At 37.7% G+C, this 20,618-nt stretch overlaps 1 non-coding gene across 1 annotated transcript; it reads right to left on the reverse strand.

Moving 5' to 3' along the window:
* Positions 1 to 19,379: 19,379 nt before the first annotated feature.
* Positions 19,380 to 19,486, reverse strand: LOC122425955. The gene has a single exon (XR_006265096.1). It is a non-coding gene; the product is annotated as a U6 spliceosomal RNA (small nuclear RNA).
* Positions 19,487 to 20,618: the final 1,132 nt, after the last annotated feature.

Raw genomic sequence — 20,618 nt, forward strand, 5'->3', positions numbered from 1 at the left:
GGTTAAAATTTTTTTGGCTAGAGGACACTGAGAGAGATGTCAATCCTCTGTGACTTACTTGGAACTAAGGTGTGCTTTTCTTTCTCTCCAGCAGATTCTCACACATGTCCTAGGCTTGCTCAGATGGTGCACTTTCAGGAACCCAAAAGTTCTAAAATTCAGGGTCATTAATTTATATTGAGTCTGTATTATAAAGATTTTCTTTAAAATTAGAGTTTGGGATTTAGAACTTGTTTTCCAAGAAACATGTTATTCTAATAGATTGCAGCTAGACCAGCCTGCAAAATTTTCTTCTACATATTGTAGCCACACTATAGAGATTAACTGGAAGAAATCAACTAATATTCATGTCAGAGATGTTTGAGCTATGAAGAATAGAGGCAGTTTTAGCTTAAACACTTGTGATGATTGTTATGTGTGATTTACTAGATCTGATTTATTTGTAGGTAACTCATTTTTAGTGGTTCATGTTAGCTGATGAGTATTTTCAGATCTTAGATCCTTTCACTCAGAGGAAATCAGTTTTTTGTTGAGTTCTGTATGTATGCCAAAAGTTGAGGGTCTTTTATTGCATAGTGAGGCCAAGGACTTGACACTGGTGTGATTTCACAGTTTATTCATTCAATTTCCTCATATGTAGAATTGTGTGACTATATATATTTCATATATGCTATGGACTGAATGGGCTTCACTGGTGGCTCAGATGGTAAAGTGTCTGCCTGCAATGTGGGAGACCTGGGTTTGATCCCTAGGCCGGGAAGATCTCCTGGAGAAGGAAATGGCAACCCACTCCAATACTCTTGCCTGGGAAATTCCATGGACAGAGGAGCCTTGTAAGCTACTGTCCATGGGGTCACAAAGAGTCAGACATGACTGAGCGACTTCACTTTACTTCATGGAATGAATGAATGGTTGTGTTCACCCTATCCTCATTCATATGTTAAAGCCATAAATTCCCAATGCAATAGTATTTGGAGGTGGGGCCCTTGGGAAATGATTAGAGTTATGTTAGGTCATGAAGATGGGGCCCTCATGGTAGGATTAGTGTCCTTATAAAAAGAGGAAGTGACGTGAACTCTCTCTGTCATGTGAGGAAACAGCAAGAAGGCAGCCATCTTCAAACTAGGAAGAGGGGCCTCATCAGACACCAACTCTGCTGGCACCCTGATCTTGGACTTTCCAGCCTCTAGAACCATTATGAATGTCTGTTGTTTAAGCCACGCAGTCTATGGTGTTTTGTTATATCACCTGAGCTAAAATAATATAAATGTCATATTGCACATACTTTGCAATGTAAATATGCCACCTACTGGGGGCTTCCCGGATGGCTCAATGGGTAAAGAACCCATCTGCAATGCAGGAGACGAGGAGACTTGGGTTCAATCCCTAGGTTGGGAAGACCCCCTGGTGAGGGAAATGGCAACTCACTCCAGTATTATTGCCTGAAAAACCCTGTGGACGGAGGAGCTACAGTCCATGGGGTCACAAAGAGTCAAACATGACCGAGGATGAGCACAAGACAAGACAAGGTGCCACCTGTTAAGAACGGGTTGAATAATTTAGTGCAGTTGTGTAATATGCCCACCTCCCTCTGCCACACCCCTTGTTTCTTTATATAACTTCATTCTATCCTCCTCATTCATATTAATGTAAACCGAGAAAAGCGAAGCAAGACTTATTTTTCTTTGTGCCACTGCTCTTTTTGGACTGTTCTTTATAGCAGGATATTTGCTTTTGAAAACTGGCACTTCACATCACTGCATTTTATTCTCAATAGCTACACTTTTGAAAAGGAAAAAAAAAACTTCTCTTGTCATGCTGAGATTTTTCTTGGGTAGAGTAACATGGAGTGAGTCTGTTTTGATGACTATGGGGAACTGGTTGGAAGGCTAACTGAAACACTGAGCTTAAGGTGTCACTCCATGGGACTTGATAGTGATGTAGGTCATCACCAATAGTTTTAGCAGCATCAGTTAGGATGTTGCTGGGTATTGTGGAATCACACTGATGTGTGCAACAGTGCAAGAGTGTAGTAAAAAGAGCTTTACTGTAACACCGGTGGAATGCCATAGCCTTTCTTTTGTAACATTTTGTATTCCTCCTCCTCCAATAATGATTCCTCCTTAATGCCCAGAAAGTATAAAAGCCAATTTAAGTGAAATAGGTACAGTCATTTTACAAATGCCAAGCCATAAGTGAAGTAGAATTATTTCAAAAGATATATTTTAAATCACTTCTTGAATGTCCCCTCCCATCTTATTTTTTGATGTTTTTGTTCTTCCTGGTATCCTTCCTTTGAGGAAGAGGGCTAGTGAGCAAATGACCTTCATAGTGTGGGGCTTCTCCTTTGGCATGTGAGATCATTCAAGATGGAAATAGCATGGAAACAAGTGGGAGAAGGAATTTAAGAATGAGGATTTCAGACTAAAATGTGGAAATCCCTTGAGGTGTTCTTTTCCCTTCGGTGGCCCACAAGGATGAGAATCAACCTGACAGCTCCTGAGAACAAAGTGCATCCATAAGCCAGGAGAGCTAGGTATGTGTAACTCACGAACTTTATTTTCCTTTTGTTAATCTTCAATTCTTATTAAAAATTTATTTGACTAATTCTGCTTTATTACATTCATGATTAGGAAACTGAAAAAAAAAAAGCCCTAACATTCTTATATAATCATCTGGGCAGAGCTTTGGAAGAGAAAATAACATCTTTCCTGGTGAAGCACTGCTGGCAAAGGGGATTGTTGGGAAATTTCCAGAGGAAGGTGAATCTGAGTACATGGGGATTCACAATGATTCTTCCTCCCATAGACATTTCTCCTCCAATGCTACTTGGAGGATTCATCTTAATTTTCTCAAGGGACATAACTTTTACTTATATGTATTCAATTTGGAAAAAATAGTAACTTAAGAAATAAAGTGTACTCTTCACCCCCTCCTAGTTTTTACAGTTTTATTTTTAAAAGTTTTTATTGGAATATAGTTGATTTACAATATTGCATTTGTTTCTGCTATATGACAAAGTGAATCAGTTATAGATATTATATATGTTTATATATATGTGTGTGTGTATATATGTATATATATGTGTGTGTATATATATGTGTGTATATATATATTATATATGTGTATATATACATATATCTCCACTTTTTAAAAGAGTCTTTTCCCATATAGGCCATTACAGAATATTAAGTAGAGTTCCCTGTGCTTTACAGTAGGTCCTTATTAGGGCACTGGTGTTTTTTAATACATTATAGAATTTGGGGAGTTTTTCCCCTAGTCAATATCCTGACAAAACCCCTCAAGAATAGAACAAATATGAAATATTAGAATCCCAGAGTCAGTAAAGATTGCTGTTGAGTTAAGGACTGTTGAGTGTAAGAATAAGTCAACATCAAAATATGTAATACTATAAATCACCAAATTAATAAATAAAAGGATAAAACATGTGATCATCTCTTTATTGCTAAAGAAGCATTTGATATAATTAATTTTCCATTCTTGATAAGAAACTCTTGATAATGCAATATACTAACAAATATTCTTAACATAATAAAAATATAATTTTGTTCCATATTTTAAAAAGAGCAGCATCTAGAACATCTAGAAACCATTCCTTTACATTCAGGAACAAAAGAAAATGTTCATTATGCTATCATTCTTGAATGAAGTATAGCTAATGCAATAAAATTAAGGAAAATAAATAAATGTAAAAGTTATGACAGAAAAGACAAAATATTGGCAGGTAATATGGTTGTATGGGTTAAAAATCTAAGTGATTTACCTAAAAAATTATTATAGCAATAAGAAATTTCAGTGAAGTGGTTAGTATATTAAGAAAAAAACTGTCTTCCTATATACAAACTAAAACATAATAGAAAAGTATAATTGAAGGGAAGCACCTATTAACCACAGCCACAAAGAGATTGAATACCTAGCAATAAATTTAAGAAATGTAAAGCATCTATGTGAATGAAAATTTAGAATACTATTGAGTTATCCAAGAACACTCAAATAGAAAACTATTTTCTTAGATAAATATCATTATGATGCTATTATCATAAATATCGTTATGATGTCTCGTCTCTCTCATAAATCTGTGTTTAAAATTCTCCTTAATAATTACACTAAGAGATTTTTATATGAACTACAAAAACTGTTCTAACTTTCTTATGTTAAAATAAGCAGTAAATTTTAGGGAATTTCTAAAGAAACAAATAAAAATTATTGCTTTTTGAATGTTCTCACAGGATAGTTAGTCCTACAGGATATTGAATGTATTATAGCTATATAATAATTTAAAGGCTGGTATTGGCACTTGTATAAATAATGTGTAGTTCAATAAAACAGTAAGATGTCCAGATACGGGCTCAATATATTTGTGAATTTGGTGTGTGTTAAAGGTGGTATTGAAAAATCAGGGGGAAAAGATGAATTATTCAACAACTGGTGCTGAGACAACTGCATGGCCATCTGGAAAAAAATAAAACTGGCTCCCACTCTAATTTCACATGGAGCCAAGATTTTAATGTAAAAAAATTATCATAAAAATATTATGCTAAAACATAGCTAAAATAAAATATTTTTGAAAGAAGAAAGCATTTGTAAATGTCATATAAAACTAGAAGCCATTCAAGAACTTTTCTATAAATTTGACTGAAAACACTTCCATGGAAAAATAGCCATAAGTAAAATAAAAATCACAAATTTAGAAAAATTTAATAACATATCATAGGCAAAAAGCTAATTTTCTTAATTAGAGACTTTTATTCATTAATAAAGTAATAATAATCCAATAAAAATAAGAGCAAAAGTCATAAGATAGTTCAGAGAAAGAAATTATAGACTCAAACTTATGAAAGCATACTTAAGTACTTTACAAGATAGAAAATAAAGATAAATTAAAACCACAGTGATCTAGGTGAAAATGCTATTAGATTAGCAAAGATGAAAAAATTCTATAATGCAAACTTATATTCTATGTGAATAGAGTTAATAATAGAACAGTAATAAGAATTACCATTTTTTTGAGTGTTTATCTCGTGTCAGGTACTGTCCTGAGCTTCACATATGTTAATTAACCAGCTCCTCACAGTGATCCTGTAGAGCAAGTACAATTCTTATTCCTGTTTGCAGGTGGTGAAACAGATCTAGAAAGAACTAACTTGTTTAGTTGTGATGAAAGTAAGCGACAGAAGTAGAAATGGAAACCAGGAGATCTGGCTAAAAGATATGCAAGTATTAGTAGCTATACTCAGCTATTGGTTGACCTCCAAATGATCTGTGACAAAAATTACAAGTATAGTCATTTTAACCCTGAAATTCTGTCCTACATATTTACTCACACAGTTACCAAATGATGAATCCACACAGATATCCACTGTAGCCTCGTCTGTGAGAGCTGTTGATTGGAAACAAAAGTTGGATAGGAACTGGTTATAATAGGGCTTCCCTGGTGGGCCTGACAGTAAAGAATCTGCCTGTAATGAGGGAGACCCAGGTTCAATCTCGGAGTCAGGAATATCCCCTGAAGGAGGAAATGGCAACCCCTTCCAGTATTTTTGCCTGGAAAATCGCATGGACAGAGGAGCCTGGCAGGCTACAGTCCATGGGGTCGCAAAGAGTCGGACACGACTGAGTGACTAACACACTGAACTGATATATAATGCGGTAGAGCCATATGATGGAATCCTAGCCAGCTGAAAACAAAATGAGAGAGCGCTTCAATTTATCTGTACAAATACTACTATTCATCTAAAGAAAAGTATATTTCTATAATATGTGATGTTATATTAGTTATATTAGAATATCCCCAGGCGGATGCTCATGAAATAGGTAATTGCAGCAGTGTTGGGGAGGGAGCTTGGGGATCGGCAGTGGAGGAAGACTTACTTTTCATTGTATAGCCTTTGGTATTGTTTACTTTTTGCACTATGTTGAATGTATTATCCATCCAAAGCTGAAATATATACACTGAATAAATGTTTTACATGGTTTTTAGAAATGGCTACAGCAATATTCTGCAGTGTTGTCTGTAGAGAGGGGCAGGAAACGCACCGTCTTGGGAATGGCTGCTTCTAATAACAGCAGGTGTGATGGGAATGAGTTGTGTTTGGGGATGGTATTGAGGAGCATCAAAGGTTGGTATCCACTGGGCTTCTTCTCTGCCTGTAGAAACACTTCCCACATCCTTATAAGGGATGTTGAGGTGCTGCTGAGAATCACCTCCCCATTCTTGCCTGTCCCCACTGCGTACATACACGGCAGGTACTGGAGGTGTCTGCACGTCTGGACTATTACATTTGAGCTTTCTGGAGACATGTTCAAGTGCTGTCTCTCTGCCCGATTCTGCACTTGGTCATTCACTGGTTTAACAGCCCAGGATCTTTCCTTTCTTTTTTTCAATACCATAGTCCCCCAGTTCTTAGAGATAACCTAAATCTGAGTGTTTATTCTAAAAGGATGGACATTCGAGATTTGCTTTCTCCAAGCTTCTTTCTCACCCAGTGATTGTGGCTTCCTCCCTATAAACCCACCTATTCCCAGACACTCTGGTCTCCTCTTTCCTGTATGGCTTTGCTGTGTTAGCTGGAATGGAGGGGCTCCGCATTATGCTAGGCAGAAACTTTATGGTCTAGAGATATGGTGAGTTGGATGAGAATTATATAGAATTCTCAGAATATAGCTACTGATGATGCCAAGACATGTTTATTTTTTTCATTCAGTCTAAATTTGGTTCCAGGCATTTTTCCGGTTCGTGTTCATGTTTGTTGCTGCTAAATAATGAAGAGCAGAGGTGTCCTGGAGAAACAGTCTCTCTGTCATTTTGCCACAAATGTCTCCACTGGGGTTATTTTCCTGTGTTCTTTACTGGGAGCACAGTCTTGGTCGCTGCACCACCAGGGAAGTCCCTATTTTCCCATGTTCCTGAACAAAAGATTCTGATCTGTGAAAACATGGGATTGGACATTGGCATTGGTTAAATAATTTGCCAAGGTGTTCCTTTCCAGGTAAATGAGGAGACATTCTGAGTAGCATGTTTCTTCTTGGTATTTAGGGCAATAAAACTCACTTATTGCCCTTAAAAATTCACAGATGACTCATGAATCAATTAAAATTTTAAAGCAGCTCATTATCTTAAAAGTTAACTTTAGATGGTTGATCATGATTAATAGATTACAGAATTTGAAAAATTAATGAAAAATGACTGCATCTTGTTATTGTAACACTGGACTGAATACTCCAGTGTAATTAATGATAAAAGTGATGCCTACAACATGGAAGTACGTGGGCAAATTGTTATAATCATTGGCTTTGACAAATACTTATATCACCATTGAGGCCCATTATGTACAAGACACAGTAGGAACTGCTAAGTCTTCTTTGCTACATAGTCGTAATCATAGCTGTCATATTTTACGACAGTCTAAAGTTAACTTCAGATGAATTAAAGGGTGATATTTTAAAAAGTCAATGAAAAAGAAAATGTTTCTGAAAACAATATCTCCAAATGGGAAGCAAATTAAATTGTGAAAATAAATACTCAGTAGTTTTAATCAAATTAAAAAACAAAGACTAAGCTGGAGAAAACAGTTGAAAAAACTAGAAGATATTTCACCAGAAGTTTATATATAATAACAATTTTACTGCTATTATTAATAATGCTACAGTATATACTCTTTTTTTCATATGCAAAAATTGTTTAATACCATTTTACAAAACCACCACAATATTGTAAAGTAATTAGCCTCCAATTAAAATTTAAAAAAATCAAACTTGTACAATATATACTCTAAGAAAAAATTCCTGTCTAGTAGCAATTCCATTTTTAGAATCTAAGAAAGAAAAATCAGAGTAATCTTTAAAAATGGAATTATCTTCCTGCATTTTTTTAAACATGAAACTCTTAAGTGAATTCAGGTTAAAGACCAAACTCTTTATTTTGGCTTATAAAGCCCTATGGATTCATACCCGTCTTCTTCCCTCTTAAAAAAAAAAAGCTATTTAGTCTTATCTCTGGTCACTGCTACCTATTACCTCTTCTCTAATAGTGTTAAGAAATCCAAATGTCTGTGTTCTTTCTTACCTCCTTCCTGTGTCTGAGAGGACGGGAGAGGTTGTGTTTGGTACTTGTAATGCTCATTTGGATTCAGATAACTCAGATTCCTCTCCCTGTGTTGGCCTGTTGTTGCAAGTCCCTGAATTCTTCAATACACCACTTGGCTTCCTTATTTCTGCCCATACGTCTTTTAATATTCCCTTCCTTAAAGTTTCTTCAAATCCCAGGTTAGGTTGCCATGCTTCTTGCTGGGACCCTAAATGATATATCACTCAAAATTCAGAATTAAGCATTGACATTTTTCACATTTTCCCTGGTGGCTCAGATGGTAAAGAATCCTCCTGCAATGCAGGAGTTGCAAGTTCGATCCCAGGGTTGGGAAGATCCCCTGGAGAAGGGAGTGGCAACCCCCTCCAGTATTCTGGCCTAGAGAATCCCATGGACAGAGGCTACAGTCCATGGGGTTGCAAAAAGGCAGACATGGCTGAGTGACTTTCACTTTCAAATTAAAACAGAACTTTATTGAGGTATGATTTATACATAATAAAATGCACCTACTCTGATCATCTAGTTTGATGAATTTTGCTAAAGGTATATATCTGTGTAACCACCACATAGTCGAGAAAAAGTGCATGTCTATTACCTCCAAAAGTTTCCTCTGCACTTTCTTGGTCAAATTCCCCACTCCAGTTTTCTAATCTGTTTATTTGTATTCTAGAATTTTAGCTAGATTAAATCATACATTATGACTTGCTTGTATCTGACTTCCTTTGTTCAGCATGTTTTTGAGATTCATCCGTATTGTTGCATTTATCAGTTAATCACATTTTTTTATTTTTAAGTAGTGTTCAGTTGTATGGATATTTTAAAATTTATTTATCCATCGCTCTGTTCATGGCTATTTGTTTTCTGGTTTTGACTATTATAAGTAAGGCTACATGTGTATGGACATTCATTTACAAATATTTGTGTAGACATATGTGTGTTTGTTTGTTTGTTTTGAGGGAGCTGCATTTTCCCTGGTGGCTCAGATGGTAAAGGAGGATTTCCGGGATATATGATAAGTGGTCAACTTTAAAAGGAGCTGTCATGAATTTATACAAAGTGGTGGTACCCATTCACAGTCTCACCAGCCATGTATTAGAGTTCCAGTTGCTCTATATGCTCATGTAGTGCTTGTGATTTTCAGCATATTTAATTATATGTATTTCTCATTGTTGGAGCTATTTTGTTGTGGCTTTAATTTCCATTTCCCTGATGACTAATGATACTGAGCATTTTATCATACAGTTTTTCATCATCCATTTGCCCATTAAAAACAGGATTATTTGTCATAATTTTGAAGGCATACATTCTGGATCCAAGTCTTTTGTTAGATACACGCATTGTAAATATTTTTTCACCTGATTTTCCTTTATCTTAGTAATGTTTTACAAACAGCAGGTAGTTTAAACTTGGAAGTCCAGTTTAACTCTTTATGGCCTTTAAGTTTTGTGTCCTGCCTGTGAAATTTTTGGCTATCTCTGCCTTTTGAAGATTTTATCCTATGTTTTCTTCTGGAAAGTTCTTTTACTTTTTAGGGAAAAAAAGAAACCTCTGTAGGTAAACTTAAAACTGCTCCATTTCCCCTTCCTTCCTGTATTCCCCTCCTTTCATTTTAGTGCAAACCATGATCTTGAACTTCACTTATACATCTTTATCTGTGTTGTATAATTCTGCCATATAAGTTCTTATGCATCATAATATTTAACAATATTTCATGAGTTTATAAAACTTACATAAATGATTTCATCTGTATGTGCATACAAATGAAAAAAGCTCTCATTTAGTTTTTTCTGTGTGACAATTCATCCCCAAATGTAGTGACTTAAATTCATAACCAGTTTTTTGCTATTTGCTCAGGTAACCTTTCAAACAAGAAATTTGATTTTTACTTATTCTTAATCCAAGACAGAGAGAGATTCCCTCCATCTACATAATCTATCTATCTATCCATCCATCTACAGAGAGACACACAGGGAGAGATAGACACATACACAGAAAATGTTTAATTTTATTTAAGAAGAATGAATGAAACCAAGTTTTAAGCAATTCTTTAGTTGTTCTCTGCTATGGACATGTGCATGGACAAGGACCGAAGATATTTTTTTTAAGGCCTTATTCCAGAGTCACAGAGGTAGGTTATAGATACTGATGGCCAAAGGGAACCTTTACAGGAACTTGTTGAGATAACACATATTTACTTACCCCTTAACTTATTTTTACTTATCATATCTGTCCACCTGGGCAATGCATAGGAATCAGCTTATTCTTTTCAACAGGTAAGGCCGTGAATATGGTAGCTGAATCATAGAGAAAATAACCAAAAGGCTATATGCGTGGAGGGAATAATGAGGAGCAACGAAACTAGGCAACTTCTAAAATCCTCTGTTATAGAAATTTTATATTTTACCTGTTGATGAAAAATTTTAAAATAGGAACCAAAGTATTGTTTAACCACAAACTATTAGTTTTTATGAGCACAATGCTTATATCATATTGCTAGACTATGAAATGGGTAAAGTGGTGGCAGATAGCTAGCTTCAAATTCATAAACTTCTTTTTCCTCCTGAACACACATCTCAGCTACCTTCCCAATCTGAGTGCACATAGGTAAAACCATGTAACTTAATTCTTTCATACAGAATGTGTGTGGAAATGGTGTTTGCCACTCTCAGGATTGTCTCTTCATCATATGTGATCCTTCACCTTCTCTCTTTGCCTCATTAGCCGACCGGAAGTGGAAGACTCAGAAGAGACTCTGAAGCCCCAGGGGAAATGCAGAGCCCCTGAATGAAAGGAACGTTTGAGGACTATGAGTTACACACATTGTAAAATCTTTGCAAATTTTTAATGCAATTCACATATAAACACAAAAAGTCAGGGATACAATATCAGTCAAGGAGTGTGAACTTCACTCTTCAGCCCAAATTTCTGTCCACTTTTATCTCTTTTTTATTCTTGATGATGAATGCTTATCTTGACTTTTAGATCTCTCTTGAGAAAGGCAAGCTCTTCTCTACTTCCTCATCTGGGGAAGGGTGCGTTAAAGTGTCTTTGGGTGTATGCTTGGAAACTGAAGCAAAAGACACGATATTGTGAGGAAACTGAAGTGAATAGAAGACAGGTGAACAATCCTTGCTCAGAAAGAGCAGAGAGCTAAGACAGCTGATGTTGTCAACTGCAGAAACTGTGGAATTTCTCTCTGGCTTCTAGCAATGAGTAATTTGGTGCCAATTGATTTTCTGCCCTTTAGAATCTCTGCTCTAGATTGATATCAGGGAGGCAGAATCCAGTCAATTTACCATAGACCACTGGCCCACCCTAGCCTAGCAAAGATGATGTGCTATGGTTGGCAGCCCTACCAAGAACATATGAAAAAGAGCAAGGGAAATTTCATGAAGTCAGTAGACATTTAACTGATGTAAGAGGGAGAAGAGGTACATGGAAGACTTACAACAGAACACATCTGCTACAAAGGCGGAACTTTAAAGTCATTGATATCTTGATGTAAATAAATTTATTAGATTTCATCTTATATGTGTGTACACGGCAAAGCAAAGAGGAAAGTTATTGAGTGTTATAATCTGACCACACGCTAGGGATTCTTATGAAAATTATACCATTTTATGAAAAGTCAGGAGTAGAGGAGGTGATAAAAGAAAAGTGCTGTAAAGAGGGGAATACAAGAAAGGACCAAAGGCTACCTGAAACAAACTTTTCTGTACCAGCTTTGCCTAGTTATAGAAATCATTTGACTATTGGCCTGTGAGTTTGCTATTCAATTGTTTCTCATCCCTACAAGACTTGATTGTCTTTAGATGTTTTGTCTTACTTCTCAGTAGCAACCAATCAGAGATTTTAAAAATGACCAACTGTGGATAGAGTTCTCTTGGAATTCCATATGATTTATTTTGTAGTAGAAATAAATGAGAAGTACTAGTTGTGTGTCAAGGAAGGAGGGGAAAACCATAAATCAAAAGTTACATACCATTAAATTACCTTTCAGACTTTAACAAATGGAATTTCAGGAGGGAAGAAAGTCGAGAAGCACAGATGAAGCACAAGTGCTTAGAAATTCATATTTTTAAGGGTTTGGAGACTAAGATCTGTTTTGGTATGTTGGCATGACCCAACTGGGGAGGTCAGAAAACCATCACAGGCTTTTGCTTGTAGAGCAGGTGCACCTTGCTGTAAATAATCTTTGTAGTTCTGACTCTGAAAGCTGGTATTAGATGTGTTCGGCTAGCTGACTTCTGATTATAGTTCCTCTTGTGTTCATTTCCTCCCCTCGTACTCCTTAACAGGCATCCAGCTCATTGACTTGAAGTTTCTGACTTTTGATAGCATTCCTAGAGTTGAATGATTTTGGCATTTTGGTATTTAAAGCGAGAATGGATGATGTTTCATATGCTTGTACTCTTCTAAAATCTTGTGTCCCTCGATAGTCCCTCTTATATACAGCTACATTTTGAGTAAAGAAATGTAGCTTTGTTTATGTTATTAACAATATTTGAGAGAGATTCCATGTTGAATTCCCTCTGGCTATGGGACATTTATTAACCAGGCCCTTTTTATAGGATTTAAAAAAATTCCAAAATAGAGTGAAATCTCATCAATTCAGGTTTTTAAGATTTAAGAATTTGTGATCATTTGGGAGGGATTATTTACTTTTGTACAATGAAAAGGAACAATGTGAGTAATATTTTGGGGGCATGTTTAATCTGGATAAAGAAACTAAACCTTTCAGTCATATTCAAAGCACTTATTTAGTGGTTATGGATAAATTACTCTTATCTGTTCAGTGTGCCTAGTGGGATTTCAAGCATCTTCCCAACACAGTCATCGCAGTGGTAGTATTGGTCCTTGTTTCCCTTGTCAGTCAGTTCAGTCACTCAGTTGTGTCCGACTCTCTGTGACCCCACGGACTGCAGCACGCCAGGCTTCCCTGTCCATCACCAACTCCCGGAGCTTGCTCAAACTCATGTCCGTTGAGTTGGTGATGCCATCCAACCATCTCATCCTCTGTTGTCCCCTTCTCCTCCTGTCCCCAATCCCTCCCAGCATCAGGGTCTTTTCCAGTGAGTCAGTTCTTCTCATCAGCTGGCCAAAGTATTGGAGCTTCAGCTTCAGTATCAGTCCTTCCAGTTAATAGTCAGGACTGATTTTCCTTAGGATTGACTGGTTTGATCTCCATGCAGTCCAAGGGACTCTCAAGAGTCTTCTCCAACACCACAGTTCACAAGCGTAAATTTCCTTGTATCAGAGGGCAAACTGTTTCCGAGAATAATTTTCAAGAAGCATGAGGCTTAAGTGCTTCGAAATCTTGCAATAAGAATGAAATGGTAGCTGATGATGTTCCATTTGGAACATCCCCAGAGCTGTATTGAAGCCATGTGTATACCTTCATTAGTGTTGTAAACAAATTATACCTACGGGAAAAGAGTCATCTTCAGCTACAAAACAGGGTTGACATGCTGAGTTAACAAAATAGTAGCTGCTTTCTTGGGTACAGAGGGACAGTTATAAGACTGAGTCTCTGTCAGGGATGTAAGGGACCAATAATTCCCCTATTGCTGTAGGTACAATTGATCAGAGGATGTAGTTTTCCCTCAAGAGGGAGAATATCTAAGAAATTTCACAGGTGATAGAGACTAAAATTATGCCTGGTGAATTTGTAGAATTTGTGTTCTTTAGTTACAACTATATATTTAAGTATGGTATCAGACCTAAAATTAGTATTATGTGTTGCCTTGACATCTGGCGGAAGTTGGAAGAGACTTGCATTGTCCAATCCAAGTACCCCTCCCTACTTTGCTTCCGCAGATAAAACCTTCCAGCCAAACAACCCTCCATATCAAAGAAACCAAGTGCAGTTCCTGCTTATCTCTGAGTAGGGGGTTTCATTTCCCTGTCAGCCCACAAATTATTCAAACAAACCAATTACATCATTTTGTGGGAAACTTGGGGTTCCCCTCCCTTTCCATATTACAAAATCTGCCTTCCACAGCCCGGGTTGTCCATTCTATCCTGTTCTTAAGTAAAACTGCCCTATGGCCATGTGTAGTGTCCCCTCCTCTGGATCAAGCCTTTACGTGACAAATAACTGTTGCTCATATCATCTGTCTAGAGTTGAATGTCTTATGGCCATCTGCGTAACCCTAGGGTAAGTAACTTCCCTCACCAATGATGCAGGGAAGAGGTGATTTAAACAGAAAAACACCAACATAGAAAATTAAAAGATCTCAGTAGCTGTAATCTCAAGATTATTTAAAATGATGTCATTTATTTTGAGAGAAGAGAAGAGAGTATGTCAAATATATAGTAAAAAGAAGGCATACGTGGAAATGTTCAACAGCAAAATTCATGAATTGCTTCAATCGATAGATTGTTGTTGTTATGACATAGCTTGTATTCTAATTATGTTTCAGCTCAGTGAGATTAACTTTGAATTTGGAATCCAATCTTTAAGTTAGTATTTCTGCCGCTGTACGCTATCTCTATTTTCCTATACACCAACTTTAATGAGAGTTTTTATCACTAATGGATGTTGAAATTTGTCAGATGCCTTTTTTCGTGTCTATTGAGATGATTGTATTTTTTTCCTTCTTTTATCACATTGTTTGGTTTGCAGATTTTGAACCATCCTTGCATCTCTTGAATAAATCCCACTTGATCACAGTGTATGATCCTTTCTACATAGAGTTGAATTTGGTTTGCCAATATTGTGCAGAGAATATTTGCATTTATATTCATCAGAGATATTAACTTGTTTCTTTCCCCCAGTTCTGTTAGCTTTCTTATTACTATTGCTTTGAACTCTTTATCTGGTAAATTATTTATTTCAGTTTCATTAAGGCTTTTCTCAAGATTATTTTTTCTTGTTCTTTGTTTGAAGCATAGTCTTTTGTCTTCTCATTTTGTTTAACTTTCTCTCTCTTTCTATGAAGTTAGGTGAAACAGTTGCCTGTCCTGGCTTGAAGGTGTGTCCTTGTCAACTTTGCCTGTATCCTGTGCCTTTGGAGTTGCATCAAAGGTAAGCAGGAGCCATGTCTTCCCCTGGTGTGTGCTGGTCATCACTGCATCGGTGGAAAGTAGAGCTGGAGTTGGTGGGGCTAGAGCTAGAGCCTGGTGTAAATAGGGGCTTCTCCTGTGCTCAATGGTTGTCCCTGCCTATGGGGGCCAAGGGTGGGACTGGAGGGCTTGAGTTGGAGACCTCAGCTAGTTGGTTGTGTGATGGCATTCTCAGCCTTGGTTTGGGGTGTGAAAGTGAAAGTCACTCAGTTGTGTCCATGGAATTCTCCAGGCCCGAATACTGGAGTGGGTAGCCTTTTCCTTTTCCAGGCGATCTTCCCAACCCAGGGCTCAAACCCAGGCCTCCCACATTGCAGGCGGATTCTTTACCAGCTGAGCCAGCAGGGAAGCCATGGTTTGGGGTGTGACTAGGGCTTAAGGGTTTGGGGCTGCACTTCCATGATAGTTTCCTTTTCCCCTGATGTGTGTGCATTAGTTAGAGGCTGCATCAGGGATGGTGGGGCTGGTGTCACACTACAGCTGCCTCTGCCTTAGTGAGGAGCAGCGCTAGAGCAAGAGGGGCTGGAGTGGGAATCTGGGACAGGCTGGGGGTTGCCCTAGGGTGTTCCTGGCAAGTCAACAGGAACTCCGGGCAGTCTTCAGTCTGCTATCTCTGTGACTGGGTGTAAAAACGAATGTGTGTGTGCTATTTAAGGGCAGAGTCTCGGTTTCTTACAGTCCTCTGGTAAGTCCCACTGGTTTTCAAACCTGCTAAAGGGGCTTGTCTTTCCACTGATATAATGTCTAATATGTGGCTTGAGCCCCTCGCTCTCCAGGGGGAGAACCCTGAGCCTCTGCTATTTCCCTCCTCTTCTGTGTCGCGGTATGGGTGTGGGGTGTGGGGTTTGGGTCCCGACCACATTACTTCTCCTCCCTTCCTAACAAACTCTGTGTGGATCTTCCTTTATAGCCTTGGTTGTCCTGCTAGTCCCCAGGTTGAGTTGAGCGAGAGACATTCTATGTGTAGTTTTTCTGTAAGTTAATTTATTTTTTAATTGAAAGATAATCGCTTTACAGAATTTTCTTGTTTTCTGTCAAACTTCAACATGAATCAGTCATGGGTATACATATATCCCCTCCTTTTTGAACCTCCTTCCTATCTCCCACCCCATCCCACCCCTCTAGGTTGATACAGAGCCCCTGTTTGAGTTTCCTGTTTGAACCATACAGCAAATTCCCGATGGCTATCTGTTTTACATATGGTAATGTAAGTTTCCATGTTACTCTCTCCATATATCTCACCCTTTCTTCCCCTCTCCCCATATCCATAAATCTATTTTCTATGTCTGTTTCTCCATTGCTGCTCTGCAAATAAATTCTTCAGTACCATTTTTCTAGATTCTGTATATATGCATTAGAATATGATATTTATCTTTCTCTTTCTGACTTACTTCACTCTGTATAATAGGCTCTAGTAGGTTCATCCACCTCATTACAAAGGACTCAAATGTGTTCCTTTTTATGGCTGAGTAATATTCCATTATGTATATGAACCACAACTTCTTCTTTTTTTTCTTTTTTTTTCCATTTATTTTTATTAGTTGGAGGCTAATTATTTTACAATATTGTAGTGGTTTTTGTCATACATTGACATGAATCAGCCATGGATTTACATGTATTCCCCATCCCGATCCCCCCTCCCACCTCCCTCTCCACCTGATCCCTCTGGGTCTTCCCAGTGCATCAGCCCTGAGCACTTGTCTCATGCATCCAACCTGGGCTGGTGATCTGTTTCACCCTTGATAATATACATGTTTCAATGCTGTTCTCTCGAAACATCCCACCCTCACCTTCTCCCACAGAATCCAAAAGTCTGTTCTGTACATCTGTGTCTCTTTTTCTATTTTGCATATAAGGTTATCATTACCATCTTTCTAAATTCCATATATATGTGTTAGTATACTGTATTGGTCTTTATCTTTCTGGCTTACTTCACTCTGTATAATGGGCTCCAGTTTCATCCATCTCATTAGAACTGATTCAAATGAATTCTTTTTAATGGCTGAGTAATATTCCATGGTGTATATGTACCACAGCTTCCTTATCCATTCATCTGCTGATGGGCATCTAGGTTGCTTCCATGTCCTGGCTATTATAAACAGTGCTGCGATGAACATTGGGGTGCACATGTCTCTTTCAGATCTGGTTTCCTCAGTGTGTATGCCCAGGAGTGGGATTGCTGGGTCATATGGCAGTTTTATTTCCAGGTTTTTAAGGAATCTCCACACTGTTCTCCATAGTGGCTGTACTAGTTTGCATTCCCACCAACAGTGTAAGAGGGTTCCCTTTTCTCCACACCCTCTCCAGCATTTATTGCTTGTAGACTTTTGGATAGCAGCCATCCTGACTGGCGTGTAATGGTACCTCATTGTGGTTTTGATTTGCATTTCTCTGATAATGAGTGATGTTGAGCATCTTTTCATGTGTTTGTTAGCCATCTGTATGTCTTCTTTGGAGAAATGTCTGTTTAGTTCTTTGGCCCATTTTTTGATTGGGTCATTTATTTTTCTGGAATTGAGCTGCAGGAGTTGCTTGTATATTTTTAAGATTAATCCTTTGTCTGTTTCTTCATTTGCTATTATTTTCTCCCAATCTGAGGGCTGTCTTTTTACCTTGCTTATAGTTTCCTTTGTTGTGCAAAACCTTTTAAGTTTAATTAGGTCTCATTTGTTTATTTTTGCTTTTATTTCCAATATTCTGGGAGGTATTCATAGAGGATCCTGCTGTGATTTATGTTGGAGAGTGTTTTGCCTATGTTCTCCTCTAGGAGTTTTATAGTTTCTGGTCTTACATTTAGATCTTTAACCCATTTTGAGTTTATTTTTGTGTATGGTGTTAGAGAGTGTTCTAGTTTCATTCTTTTACAAGTGGTTGACCAATTTTCCCAGCACTACTTGTTAAAGAGGTTGTCTTTTTTCCATTGTATATTCTTGCCCCTTTGTTGAAGATAAGGTGTCCATAGGCTCATGGATTTATCTCTGGGCTTTCTATTCTGTTCCATTGATCTATATTTCTGTCTTTGTGCCAGTACCATACTGTCTTGATGACTGTGGCTTTGTAGTATTGTCTGAAGTCAGGCAAGTTGATTCCTCCAGTTCCATTCTTCTTTCTCAAGATTACTTTGGCTATTCAGGGTTTTTTTGTATTTCCATACAAATTGTGAAATTATTTGTTCTGTTCTGTGAAAAATACCGTTGGTAGCTTGATAGGGATTGCATTGAATCTATAGATTGCTTTGGGTAGTATAGTCATTTTGACAATATTGATTTTTCCAATCCATGAACACGGTATGTTTCTCCATCTGTTGGACCACAACTTCTTTATCCATTCATCTGTTGATGGACATCTAGGTTGCTTCCATGTTTTAGCTGTTGTAAATGAACAATGGGATAGTTCTGCATTAGTGCTGCAATGAACAATGGGATACACATGTCTTTTTCAATTTTGGTTTTCTCAGGGTATGTGCCTAGGAGTGGGATTGCTGGGCCATATGGTGATTTTATTCCTAGTTTTTTAAGGAATCTCCATACTGTCTTCCATAGTGGTTATATCAATTTACCTTCCCACCAACAGTGTAAGAGCATTCCCTTTTCTCCACACCCTCTCCAGCATTTATTGTTCGTAGGCTTTTTGATGGCCATTCTGACTGGTATGAGGTGATATCTCATTGTAGTTTTGATTTGCATTTGTCTAGTAATGAGTGATGTTGAGCATCTTTTCATGTGTTTGTTAGCCATCTGTATGTCTTCTTTGGAGAAATGTCCTTTTAGGTCTTTTCCCCACTTTTTGATTGGTTGTTTTTCTGGTACTGAGTTGTATGAGCTACTTGTATATTTTGGAAATTAGTCCATTGTCAGTTGTTTCATTTGCTATTATCTTCTCCTATTCTGAGGGTTGTCTTTTCACCTTGCTTATAGTTTCCTTTGCTGTGCAAAAGCTTTTAAGTTTAATAAGGTCCCACTTGTTTACTTTTGTTTTTATTTCTGTTACTCTAGAAGGTGGGTCATAGAGGATCTTGCTTTGATTTATGTCATCAAGTGTTTTGCCTTTGTTTTCCTCAGAGAGTTTTCTAGTTTCTGGTCTTACATTTAGGTCTTTAATCCATTTTGAATTTATCTTTGTGTATGGTGTTAGGAAGTGTTCTAGTTTTGTTCTCTTACATGTAGCTGTCCAGTTTCCCCAGAATCATTTATTGAAGAGGCTGTCTAAAAATATGGAATGCTTCAGGAATTTTCATGTCATCCTTGCACAGGGGCCATGCTAATCTTCTCTGTATCATTCCAATTTTACTGTATGTGCTGCCAAAGCAAGCACTAGTTGTAGTTTTGATGTGTTCATGAGCAGATAGGAGCCTAGCATCATTTTGGTCCCATCTCCCACTTGCAAACTATTTCTGATGTCAGTTTCTGTGGGCTCATAGAGCATGCTGTCGTCAGTCTTTTGTTGTTATTCAGTTTCTCAGTCGTGTCCAACTCTTTGAGACCCCATGGACTGCAGACTACCAGTTTCCCTGTCCTTCACTATTTCCTGGAGTTTGCTCAAACTCATGTCCATTGAATTGGTGATGCCATCCAACCGTCTCATCCTCTGTTGTCTCCTTCTGCTCCTGCCTTCAGTCTTTCCCAGCATCAGGGTCTTTTCCAATGAGTTGGCTCTTCACATCAGTTGACCAAAGTATTGGAGCTTCAGCTTCAGCACCAGCCCTTCCGATGAATATTCAGGGTTGATGTCCTTTAGGATTGACTGGTTTGTTATCCTGGCTGTCCAAGGGACTCTCAGGAATATTTTCCAGTACCACAGTTTGAAAACATCAATTCTTCAGTGCTGAGTTTAGTCATCAGTCTATTTACTTGCATTTAAAAAAATGACCAATTAGCTTCTATTGAGTCATTGAAAAGAATGGATGGGAACTCATGCCATTTCCCTGGAGGTACTCCTCACTTCCATTCCTGTGTTCAGAATGTATATTTGGGTCCTATAGGGTTTTCTCTTTTTTGTATTGATTTTCTAAAACTCTTTTGCTCTAACCATTCAAGTTGGCAAATTTCTATGATAGATTTCTTTCTATGATCACATTATATTTGATTTACATGGAAATCTCCACCTGGGGTTGGAGTGAAACACTTAGGAACTCTGAAGGTGCTTGTTGTAGGGAAAGACTTGAAGTCAGTGGAAGCATATCAGAGGGAGTGTGTTATGAGGACCAGGTGAATCCAAATTTGCTACACAGCTGCTGATTTCGGGAAATGATTTCCAAGTTGCAAAGATCTATTTACAAATGACCCCTAGCAGCTACCAAGATTAATTCTTAATCCCTTGAACTTCAAAGCTTTTTCTTAGTCATTGAACCTCAATCCTATTTTTTTTTTTACAAAGTTTCATGCAAAGAGCTTATTTCCATAAAATGGTAGATTGGCTCACGTGGGGTGGGCACTATGCTCCACCT

This window comes from Cervus canadensis, chromosome 23 (genome assembly GCF_019320065.1).
Source record: "Cervus canadensis isolate Bull #8, Minnesota chromosome 23, ASM1932006v1, whole genome shotgun sequence".
Lineage (NCBI taxonomy): Eukaryota > Metazoa > Chordata > Mammalia > Artiodactyla > Cervidae > Cervus > Cervus canadensis.